The sequence below is a fragment of the Equus caballus genome, chromosome 27 (genome assembly GCF_041296265.1).
Source record: "Equus caballus isolate H_3958 breed thoroughbred chromosome 27, TB-T2T, whole genome shotgun sequence".
Taxonomy (NCBI): domain Eukaryota; kingdom Metazoa; phylum Chordata; class Mammalia; order Perissodactyla; family Equidae; genus Equus; species Equus caballus.
This window is the reverse complement of record NC_091710.1, coordinates 49,322,340-49,335,402: the sequence shown is the minus strand read 5'-3', so window position 1 is coordinate 49,335,402 and position 13,063 is coordinate 49,322,340. Positions and strand designations below refer to the sequence as shown.

At 35.6% G+C, this 13,063-nt stretch overlaps 1 long non-coding RNA gene across 4 annotated transcripts in view; it reads right to left on the bottom strand.

Moving 5' to 3' along the window:
* LOC138921018 (uncharacterized) overlaps positions 1–13,063 on the bottom strand; it is a 73,501-nt gene that overhangs the window by 37,988 nt on the left and 22,450 nt on the right. For 3 of the 4 annotated variants that reach the window (XR_011433175.1, XR_011433176.1, XR_011433174.1), the window contains exon 4: positions 12,050–12,135. This is a non-coding gene — a long non-coding RNA (uncharacterized lncRNA). Of the gene's footprint in view, positions 1–12,039; positions 12,136–13,063 lie in introns of those variants that run through there. The other variant, XR_011433177.1, reaches the window with a different exon arrangement.

Sequence of the window (13,063 nt, the reverse complement as noted above, 5' to 3'; positions counted from 1 at the left end):
ACAATGAATACAATATAGTAAGTATTTGCTACTTATTTCTTTGATTAAAAAACAGAACGAAACAAAAAAACACAATCTATGTAAATTTCTATGGACCGAGGGTGATTAAACACCTCCTGCTTGCGCAAGGTTGGCGGGGGGCATATTTTGTTCCATATTCACATTCACTGTCCCCTAGCATTGTCCTCCACTCTTGATTTTGCCTGGTTCTGGCCTGGAAGAGAAAGAGGAAACACAGCAAGAGAGAAGAGAAGGACAGTAAGGTGACCAGTTCACCTACGGTCACACTTCCTCCTGCAGGGTATAAATCTCTTAAACCTGAGCATCTCTGGCCCGAGATTCCTGTGATTGTTCAGAGTCCCCAAATGACTGTGATTTGCATAGACCGGCCTCTCAGCTACACAGGTTTATGAAAAGGACACAAATGTGTTTCTACATCCTGCAGAGACATTTACATGTGTAGAGTTACATTCCCTTTGAGCTCTTTCTCCTGCTGTCTGAGTATCGAATGGAAAGCAGTTAATCAGAAGAGTGGAAGAAAAGAATTATAAGATAACACAGCATGGTTCCTCTCAGAGCTAGTACAAAAGTGATCAACTGAAGAGACTGCTGGCAAAAGGGCCAAGAATGTGAAGAATTCAAACTTCTGGAAGATGAACAGGGATCAGTGACAGGGCAAACTGAAAGGCTGAACTAAGAAAGAAGGAACTAATTAGAGGAATACACTCTTTGGAGAGATTTCAGACTTGAGGGGAAACTAAAAAAGGTCAAAGCCCGAAAAAAAATGATTGAATCCAGTAGAATGGATGGGGAAAAGTAAACTGGAATCATAACATTATGAAAAAAGCAAAGCAGAGAGTCAAAAAAGGCTGAAAAGGAAGAAAGAGAAATAAAGGAACATGGAAATGAAAAATAAAAAATAGTAAGAAAATAAAAAATAAAAGGAATTAAAACCAGGAAAACTGTTTTCATACTCCTTTGCTGTATTTTATCTGATTTTCTTTGTGCAGAAGGAGAATCTATAAGGAAACTAATCTTTATGAAAACCAAATAGGTATGAACATGCAGTGATTCATATATGTGAGCATAGCATGCTATGCTGACCCTCTCTCATCTTTGGAGGGAATAGAATAAATGGAAAAAAATACAAGCCAATAACAGACTTAATGTACTCTGACCTTCAATATACACCTTCCATAAAATTTTGATTTTTCTTTTCGATGAGCTAGTGAGAAGAGGATTTTCAATCTGATGCAACCATTTGCAGCGTATCTGTGGGAAAAGAGCATCTCACATGCAGGGGGCAGTGCTGCAGCAGGAGAGCAACCGGAACCCACTCACTGAGGCATTGAATGTCCTAAAGTCTGACCAACAAGTGCCCAGGCACTCAGCCAGCCCAACAGATGGGCATTAGTCCTGAAAGCAATGTGACCATGTACGTTCATGAAGGTTGTTTTCTGTAGAGCAAAATTTCGCCCACAATTGTTCCAACAGCTGTTCACACTGAGCTTAGACGCTTCCAGTTGGGAAGAGATGTCATTGCCCATTTGTCTTTGAGTGGAATAAACGTTCCACATGGAGAAAAGAAATCATTATATAAAGTGACTGTTTGGCAGCAGCGAAGGTAACTCTGGTGACAGACAGAGCCGTCGCAATCTCCAGTGGAGAATGTCCACCTGAGGGCACTTCCGAATTTGTGAGAGACAGCCTTCCAGGGTCTCTCACACTCTACCCTTCAACTCCCAAAGTACTTTGATTTCTTTGTAGTCCTTTTCCTTTGTAACACTACTTTCACAGATAAACTTGATATTTTGTTTTACTTCAAACGTGGACTCCCATAGTAAGGAAATATTTTACAAATGACAAAGAAAAGTTAAAGAGCACAGATTCGAAACACCTAGTATATTATCATCCCTTGTGGGAAGCGTGGTCTTAAGACCCATACAAGTAGATATTCCAAAGTGAAGCTGGGACAGGATGGAATGGTGAGAAAGGAGGGTTCGGTGGTGGATATGATGCCAAGTGACTTCAGAATCTAAATTATTTAAAATACTTGATTCTTCTGGTTCGCTCTTTTGCTTTTGAATACTGATTTCTGATTGCCCACACTAGGGTCCTACAACGAATCCTGGAGTCCTCCTTCTGCTCTCACATGCAGGGAGTCATCAGATCTACCCCCGAATATACCTTGTATCTGTCCCTGTCCTCATTGACCTGCCATTGTTGTGGTTCAAGCCATCATAATCTAACTCGAACCATTGCAATAGCCTTGCTGGTCCTCCTGAGGCTGGGTTCCTAAGAGATTTTGGTCACTCTTTTCCCATGCAGATAATTCCCTTCATAAACTTTGTTAGAGTAGGCATAACAGGAAATGCTGTTGCTTTCTTGGCTATTTGACTTTTTAAAAAAGGGCACAGTCTTTTGCATTTATCACTGAAAACTCTAGCATCATACCTGTTACAGAGTAATCCTTGATAAATATAGGATGAATAAATATTACATATTTTACTTGTTTTATAGACTCCCCTATTCTTGCCTACAGTGAAAAACGTATCCTTAATTGTGCACTTACTTACATAAAGGCTCTGAGTGTGTGGACACAGTCCCTGATATTGAAGTGTAAATTGTGTTCTAATTCATTTCAACACCTCTGAACCACTAAGAGGCATGATTCTGCTAGTAGTGTGACACAAAGACATCTGATTATTTCGGGAATGTTAGCTGAATGGCTACCATCTTCAGGATAAATTACAAATCACTCAGAAGGAAACCCTAATCACTTTCCATGTCTCCAGCCTCGTCTCCCGCTAATTTCCCAAGAACACCCTCTATACTAAATACTTTCAGCTCATTAAACACTCCACAAGTTACCTTCTTTTTGCACATGTCATGCCCTCTGACTTCCATCCATGGCTTACCTATCTCAACACTGCTTGTGTTTCAAGTGTTGACCCAGCTGTTGGTTTCTATATGCACCTTGCCAACCCCATTCCCACAGCTTCAGGCTAAATAAAGCACCTCTGATCAGCCTTTCTTTTGTAACAATTCTCACTGCTAAAAAAATATATCACTACAATAGTAACTATATATCAAATTCAAGTGTGTGATAATTCTGATATATATATAATGATATATTATATACATCATTATATAGTAGAGATATATATATATCATTATATTATCTAATTCAATCCAAACGACAGCCTATAGTGTAATCTACGTTTCATTGACAAGGACATTTTTCCCCAGAGTCATATAACTGGTAATCGACAAATCAGAGAGGGATTTGAACGCAGTCGTGTTGATGTGGTTGAAAAGTCCTGGCTCTCATCTACCTTGATATTTGCTGTTCGATATTCAAATTCCTCAGAGAGTGAGCTCCTTTAGGAGAATTGCATTTTTAATTTCTGTATCACTTGAATCTGTTATATCATTTGTCGTTTTACACATAGTCAATACTTGCTTTTTGAATTAATAGATGAAAGAATGAATGAATCCACCAATGGATGATTGTTTGTTCTGTGGTATGTAAAGGAGGAGTAATGAATAATATATCAGAGTTTTCTGGTTTATTTTTCCATTTGAACAAAGCTATATTATTTAACTAGTACCCAAACAGAAAAAGAATGCCTTCTTGGAAATACCAGAGTCTACCACTAAATGAAAACTCCAAACATTCAATAATCTGGAGGACAAACAGTATATAGTTCATGTAGCAATCTTAAACACTTCATCTCTCCATTAAATAGTCCATTTCTGAAACATAGGCCTAAATCATAAAATCCATTTGTAATTCTTCTCTAGGATACTAATGGGCTGTTGGAAAATAACCATCAACAGGGGCTTAAAATATAGACAGCATTAAATAAGGGACGTGTCATGCTGAGTCAGTTCTCTTGGACTTTGTTGGTCTTACAGATAATTATTTCACATTTCAACCCAAACAGAAAAGAATATTTATTTTTCAATAAACACTCTTGCTTAAATTCAAAACCTTTGAAATATGTTGAATGTAGTCCTCAAGTTGGCATAGTACTTTGTGTTTTGCAGTTTAAAAAGCATACAAATTAATAAATTCAACAGTCTTAAAAAATAAAACTTCCGTAAAATCCTTATACAATAAACTTGAAAATGATGAATTCTATGGGGTTCTCTATTTTACGAGCTTTAGTAGTAATACGTTATCTAGAGTATCTACATTGCTTTCTTCAATCTTTATTTTCTTAATGGTGTTACTTCTGCTATGGTACTTAACATTGTGCTCTCTAGAGGCCAGTGACTATATGTTTGACAGTTTCATCTGAAGAGTCCATTTCAATTACTTATTTACAAATGTCAGTGCTATCAAACGACAGGAAGAAGGGGAAGTAATATTATAGTCTTACCAATAGTAAATAAGGGAATATTTAACATTAAATTATTAATTTAGTAGTAACTCCTCAGTGTCTGTGGTTTGGTTCTGCTATTAGGCATTTAGATCTATATTATTTGCCTACTTTCAGTCATTCAAGATTATAGCAGAATATTTTGTAGAGGATAAGAATTTTTAATCTTCTTTCTGGAAAGTATTCATAGTGACAATTTAGAATTAATAGGACTCCACACAATTTGGATCAGTCACATCAAGTCAGGTTTTGCTGCATTAACAAGCAACCCCAAAATCTTAGTAGATTAAAAGAAGCAAAGGTTTACTTTTATTTCTCATGATACATGTCCATCATGGGGCATCAGAAGAAATCAGCTTATGGGCACTTAATAACACATGATGACAGAGGCTCCATCTTGATAAGTTTCTCTGATCATGGTGTCAGGGAAAAAGTAACATAGGAGGTGATTCAACAGTACAGCCTGGACACAGCATATTTCACTTCTGCCCATGGGCCATTGCCCTGAACTATTTATGTATTCTGCCCCACCTGCAGAGATGGCTGAGAAAAGTAATTCCTCCATATATCATGAGGGAGAGGGCAAAACATGGATGAATGTTAGAAGTTTTTATTTCATTTGCAAACGTCAACTTGAAATCATTCTGTATTTATTTACACATAGAAACTGGACTTTCCAATTCATAGCTATTAGCTTTTCTTTCATTGGTTAGTCATCAAATTTGGCCCCCATGTAGATTTATTTCAAGGTTTTTGAGCCAAATACTGATTCTCATTAATAAATGAACATTATGTATTTGTTATATCCCAGACTCCTTCTTGGCATAAATGCTTTTCTGGTTGCTCTGTATCATAAATGACGTGTGAAGTGCTCCCAGGGACTTGTCTTTCTCAAGTTCCTGTCTCCACATTAGATTTTGCACGTACAGATTCTAATACTTCCTAACAGCTACATAAGATTTTTGTGTGTGTGCAGTTTCTTTTGGTATTTACCTTAATATTTCTATATCACATGAGGCCCCTTAATTCTCTGCCCTCATACCTATCCCTCTTACTCATTCTTCTACAGTATAGTGGCAAATCCATCTCTCCTCACTAATTCCAGTAAAACACGCCCTCGCAGTGGGCCCATGCTTCCTTCTGGTTTTCATTCTAAAGAGATTAAATGGAGAGTGTCAACTTTCAAGTGTTGCTCTTACCAAATTCTAGGCACAAGTTACTATCTTCCTTTCTGCCAACTGCAAATATTTAACTGCTTGGAAAGTTACATATTCTGTTATTATTCAGCCAATAGATGAATAGCTGTCAACAAATAATGATCTTTTCAGCATCCAGTTCCTCAGCTTGCATTATCTGACAGTGATTTCTGTCCATCTTTCTTGTTTTTCAGCCCTGTAATTTGTCTTAAATATTTAATTCCATGTAAATGTGTGCATGATTGCCATCAAATAATAATCTTTTTTATATATAATTCATGATTTTAATTAAAAGGAAATTGTGATGTATATAGCAGTAGGAGATAATCTAAGAGGGAAAAGGAACCATGTCAAATATTCCATCATCATTACTAGATTATATCAATGCTGATATTCACAGACAGAAGGTGATGCCCATGATCAGACAGCAATCTTCAAAGATGGAAAATGAGACAGTTCTATGTACTGAACTGAACAAAAGACCAGGAAATCACAATAAAAAATGGGAAGAGAAAGGATATCTAAACTCTAAAAGGTTCAATGACTGGCATTTCTATTGCTCAAAATCCTTTCAAGTCTTCAATCTTGCATTTTAAGATAAGAAACTACCCATGTGAAAAAAACAGCACATAGAGTGAAAAGTTATCCCCTTTCTCCATCCTTCCCAAATACATGCCACTCTGTAGAGATAGCACTGTTAGTTTTTAGGTTATTACGTTAGACTGACATCAAATCTTGAAATACCTACATTAACAAAAATTTTGAAAAAGGATTAAAACATGAGATATAAATTCCTACTTGATGTATGTAAGATTTATTAAAACTCCTGGATTCATTAACAACTGTTAATGCCTTTGATGAAAAAAGTGACTATGAGTCTCGTCTTGGTTCCAGCTATATCACCAACAGCATGGTGGAAGACTGTGCATCTCAGTTCTAGACTTTACCCTGGGGAGGAAACACATGTACAGAAACTGCCTATGGGCCTCACACAGGGATATCAAAATACCCTTTGTGCTAGCCCATGCCCCGGGGGTCAGGTGGTTCACACAAGTGGTAGTCAGTAATTACATTGTTACCTGAACCAAGCAAAATCCAGTGTTGCCACTTTGCTCCATGGATTGCCTGAGTTCAACATGGTTGCTCTTGAAAACCTAGATCTCCAAAATGGCACAATAGCTCTTGACCCAACCTAGCTGAGGCATACAGTGAGACCCAGTGAGGATAAGGACAGATGGGGTGCAATTTGGGGGTGCAGATGCAAATGCATGGGAAGGGCATGGTCACTCAGAGTTGCCATTTTAAAACTTACCACACTTATGGAATTTATTTATTTCAAATATTCATATTAAGCTACATTATCAATGTACTGTAGATGTCAGACTTGCAACCTTACTATAAAATCATTAAAAGGAAAAAATTATTCTAACATTCATAAATGCTATAGATTCTTGAAAAATTTGACACAATGTTATTGCTACTTCTCTCAAATTATATAAGGATCGACTTTGGCTCTTGACAGGTATTTCTTCTCCATGTTTAGTATTCTAAGTTTGTTTTGTTTTGTTTAGTGAGGAAGATTAGCCCTGATCTAACATCTGTGTCAATCTTCCTCTACTTTGTATGTGGGAGGCCTCCACAGCATGGCTGATGAGTGGAGTAGGTCTTCAACCAGAAACCAAATCCACGAACTCCAGGCCACCAAAGCAGAACGCACGGAACTTTAACCACTCTGCCACGGGGGCCTGGCCCCTAGGATTCTAAGTTTTTAACAGAGTATTTTGCTCATTTGATTTTTGTGAAGTTTATACACTTTTTATATGTTGTGAAAAAAATATGTATATATATTGCTTTGAATGATTAGATACATGGAATATCAATTTTGGAAAAAACTAAGAATTTATATAGTCAATCTAATTAGCTGATTCTCCTAAGCCTAAGCTCCTTTATATCATTTCTAATCATGTTACCCATTCTCTCTTGAATTACCTACCGACATGTGACAATTTAAAAACATTCTCTCTCTTTATTGCTAAAAAAAGGAGGGTATCTAGATATCACTTTTAGTTACAATTCGTCTGATTAAAATGACACAGAAGTCTGTGAAATATGTGAATATATTTATCAAACCAACACAGAACATTATTTTCCCTTTTGTTTGAAAAAGTGGTCTGCTATTATATTCTTTTGTTGTTGTTGTTGACGTCATGAAATCCTTAGAAAAAGTGTTTAGTACAAATATTATCTTAAAATTTCATATAATAAATTTTCTAAGAATACATTTTATTTTAGTTTCAAGGATTTGGGGGAAGAGAAAGGAAAATTATGCATTATGTAAGGCATAAGTGGCAGCCACCCACCAAGACTGACATGAAATAAAGTATTTTCACGAGAAGCTAACATATAACTTTGAGTCAACCTTTGAGATTTTTAAATTTTATTTTTGTCATAACATGCAGTGGCTAAGCAATGAATTGTATCTAAGTTGTTCATTAATACACCCAAAATAGCTAGATTGACCTCCAAACGGCCTCCTAGTCAACTGTGAAGGCAGGCCTTCACGTCTAGGCAGTAATTTAGGCTCTGCCTCATTAAATCACTAAGCAGTGGTTTTATGTATCCTATATAAAAACAGCCCAAGGCTCAACTAGCCAAGGCAGAATGTCGATTTTCTTAGCTCTTATCAATTCCTGTAGCCCAGGACCTTGTATTATGTGATGGTCATTCAGTGTTTGCTGGAAGAATGAATGAATCACTGGTAAAAACAAAAATCGTAGTTTGCTCCTGTTTTAATTATGAACATTTGAATTTTGTGCTTGGCCAAAGTACATAACAAAGAATTACTCAGTATAATTCTCAAAGTACAGTTTGGTAACACACAAACCGCTTTCTATTAGACTACAGGATTGTCAGGGTTGCAAAGGAGATGAAATAGTGTGAAGGATATAAAGGAAGATATAAAAAACTAAAATCCTTTACACACTAAAAAAATGTGAGCCAACTGAAAATTTTGCATTCTGTTGTTTTGTAAAAATGAGCATGAAGTTAGAAATCTACATCAAAATCTCTAAGATCATGCAAACATTTTGGTAATAATAGGTAGTGCTCTAACCAATGCTTATTTATAAATAAAAAATTGAAAAGTTTTACTCACCTAAAAACTCATCTAAGATTTTATCACAACTAAAATCTTTCTTCTATCCTTCCCTTTTCTAATTTCCTGCTTTCTGGACTCATTTAATTTTTTTTTTAGAATAGAATCACCAATTTATTTTAGCTGAGTATGTCAGAGAGTAACTGAAATATACAATAAAACTATTGTCATGCTATATTAACATGAGTGCTCATTTAATTTAAAAAACTACTGACAGTATTTAAACTTCCTTTGCACTCCACTTCATTTGTGTGTGTGTGTATACACATTACTGTTTCTGACTGTGGGCAAAAGTAGACAGCTAATAAAATTCTTAAGATCATCTAAAGATCTTTAGTAAAATTCTCATTAAAAACAAATTATCTTCATTAGTTCGGAAACTTCTCTTCATACTTGTGAGACTGATAGAGCATAGAGTTGAAAACTCAATTGCTACGGTTACCCTGATCAAGATTAAATTAACATTCTTAGTACTCCACGTTTCATTCAAGTTACTTATTGGTTTTGCCCAAAAGACCAATGGTCTCAATCATTTAAAAATACTGGTGAGTTTTGTTTATTTCAAAATACTTTTTAAAAATAGTGGGCAATTAAAAAGTCAGAAGGACCATCAGTGCCAATCAGGAAAGTATATATCTTTCATTGCTTCCTCGATGTTACAATATCCTAGGGAAGAACAAAATTCTATTCAAATATTCAAACCATTTTTATCTAACAATGTTTTCATAAGATGCTTTACAAATGTAGAGTGTGTTTCTCTAGTCCCTTTTCTTTTTAATCATGAATAAACCTATCTAATGTATCTACTTTTTCTTATTAGAAGTATCATTACTAAGAAGGTTTTGTGCAAATAGCTTTCCTGTATTTTATATCATTAGGATGGCTTCCTTGAAATGACACACTCCAAGATCATGAAGTATAGATTAGTTTGTAATTTATTGGGAATGTACCATATGCCAGGATCAGCGCTAACTGCTTTTTGACATTATCTCCTTTATTTTCTGTAAAACATTGTGAATTAAGTTCTATTATAATCTCTTTTACAGAAGAAGAATATAAGGGTTGGGAAGGTTTATTTGTTCAAGATCAAACACCTAGCAAGTGACAGAGTCAATGTAGAAGTCATGTCTGACTTGACAATACTAGTTCTTAATTAATTCAGTATGTACAGTGTTAATATCTTGACTTGACTGCAAGGAAGATGGGCAGATTTTCTTTCCTCCAATTATGTTCCTAAAAATGTGTTTCTAATATATACACATCAATGGAATCATAAATTGTGGTTAAAAGACTTTTCTAAAGTTCACAGTTTTCTGAAGCGGTAGGATATCTCTCAGTCTCTCCACTAGTCACACTCGTTAAGCGTAAATTAGTTAATACATATTAACATTAAATAAAATGAGCTCCCCACCAAATATCCTTACATTTGGAAATAATGCATGCATGAAACGAACTAATCTATGATCTTAGAAATCAGGATTATGGTTCCCTTAGTGGATGGGTGACAGTGAGAGAGACACAGGTAGTTTCTGGAGTGATGGTAATGTCGTGTTTGTTGACCTGGATGCTAAGACCATCAGTGCATTTTTGCTGAAATTCTTCATGCTATATATTTATGATTCATGTATTTTCTATCAGGATGTTATACTTCAATTAAAAGTGTTCTTAAAAGTTAACATATGCACAGCTGTCTGCCTAAGCTCTCACGTATTAGTTTTTGGAAACAGCAGTTAAGGCTGGAATGGTTGATTACATTTTCAGTTCTGGAAATGCTAATCTTTCTCTTCACCTGTTGGACCAAAACTAGTCATTGGTTGTTCCTGAGTCCTCAACACTCATTTCTATAAATAGCATTGACTTTTTCTTTTCAATTTCCTGTTAGTTCTGATGGCCAGTCTTGTGATCGTGGTCAGTGGCCAGCATACTGGCATGTTCAGAGGTGGTAAATTGAGAGGAGAGATGTCAGGGGCTTTTGACTAAACTATGGTTCATGTCTTTTATCTTCATGAGTTAAATTTGGCTTTTTCCCAACTGATGATTAACTTTGAGCAGGGATTGGGCCAGCCCTGGTTACTTAGTGGTTAAGTTCAGCTAATGGTTAAGTTCAGCATGTTCCTCTTCAGCAGCCTGGGTTTGGCTCCTGGCGTGGACCTACACCACTCTGTTAGCAGCCAGGCTGTGCTGGCAGCCCACGTACTAAAAAATAGAGGAAGATTGGTATGAATGTTAGCTCAGGGCAAATCTTCCTCAGCAAAAAAAAAAAAAAAAATTTTGAGTGTGAATTTAAATTTTGAAAGAGATACCTCCAAGTAGTAAGTAGCTATTAGTTACTAGGATATGATGACAATACTAATAGTCACCCAGCTGATAACTATTGGTGTACAGAAAACAAACACACATGGCTATCATTACATGATCATTCAACAGGTCAAGCAAATAGTTATCCATTCCAATGTGTATATTAAACAACCTGGATACTTAAAGAAAAAGCAGCTACCTCAATTAATTCATGAAGTGATACTTCTGGACCACCAACAAAAATATTTTCTCTTAAGAATAGAAAATTAAACTGTGCTTTTCCAGTGCCTATACTATTGTAGTGTGAACCCACCAGATTGGTCACAAAACCCAAATGAAAGGCAATGATGACTACGCCACATTTATTATTTTGAATATTTACATTTGATCATTCAATCGCCCTCTGGCATAAAATGTCTCTCCTATTCTAATCATATAGGTTTTTGATAAACAGACTGAGAAGTTTGGCTCTAGGTATAAAGTCTGGTTTCTTAACATGTTTTCAGAGAATTAATGGGATCACAGTATCCTGGTGTTGAAGAAGATGTAAAAGAACGGTGTAAAATATAAAGAAGATGTAAAAGAAGAAAACATAAGAGAAAAAGATTTTAACATAAAGGAAGTCAGCAGCCTGTCGCCCTATGCACCTTGTCTTTGCAGGCACAGGGCTGCATTGGTTCTGTTACTTTTTTTAAGTGGACAATGATGCCTAATTTGTCAGACGTGCTTGATATAGGTAATTCAATTATGACCCATCTACACATTTGGGCATGGATGCAATGAGTGCAGTAGGCATGATTTTATAGCTATAAGTTAGGATAAAGTGAGAGGGGTACTGTTATTTATGAATAGATTAATATACCGTGGAACTTCACCCAGCCAGAGTGAAAACACAGCTTTATATCATCATTAACAAAGCAGCATAGTGAGCAAAACCTGGGAGTTATGAGTTACTTGGTATTTTGTAATAGAACAAAAAATGTACTCTTTATTCTGGTAACAATATAAATACATACCAGAGTATCCAGAAATGCATTTTTCAATCTTTGAATCATGAATATATATTACATTACTATTAATATCAGTATTTTGTAAGTAATTCCTAGAGGAGAGAATGAAAAGTAATACAAAGTCAGAATTCAACATTGCTATTATTTTCAAACCTTTGGCCAATAAAAAAAGAATGAATCAAGCTACTATCTTCAGTAAATAGATTATTTGGCTTCTTTTACTGCTTTGAAATTCTCTATGCATTTCACATCAGTATAATGTTATGACTAGGTATAATCTATTCCCTGTACGTTACAGAGGATTGTGTACCAGTCACAATTATTTTTAATACAAAAACGTGCCAATATGCTTTTTATTTTTGAGTCAGGGACAACAATCATATCCTTGCAGAAGAAAATAAGGAAGTAGCATTAAAATAAAATACTGAGTATGCACTTTACCACAATATATACTATTTCATACGTCTCTATATTAAATTTTCATTCAGCCAAATTCTATAACTAAAGAAAGGTAGAAAATTGAGTAACACAAGTCACCTAAATTTTTCAAAAGAATTCATGCACCAACAATAGGTGCTCTGGATAAAGAAAATTTGGGTTATTCTTTATCTGAAATTATTTGGATTTTGTTTTGGCAAGTGGTAACAAAGGGCAGGTGTAAATTAGGCAAATACCTATTTCATCATTTGGATAGTTAAGATCTGAATTGAACATTATAACATGCTGTACATTAGGTCAACCAAGACTAGTGAAGCAGAACCAATGCTAGTCAAGTAGTACATCGTTTTGGCTAAATTCTGTGAGTCAAGAACTTCAATCGCTCATGTAGAAATGTGCTCATGTTATGACTAATCTCAGGGGCCAAGATACTAAATATTTATTGAAGACATCACTGCTGCCTCCAATGTCCTATAAACTTTGTTTAAAAACTTCCAGTGGTGTCTAACTGACCTCACAATTTTCTATCTTGCCAAATACTTAATTTCCAGAGTAAACACTAACAGTACTAACTGAAGCATT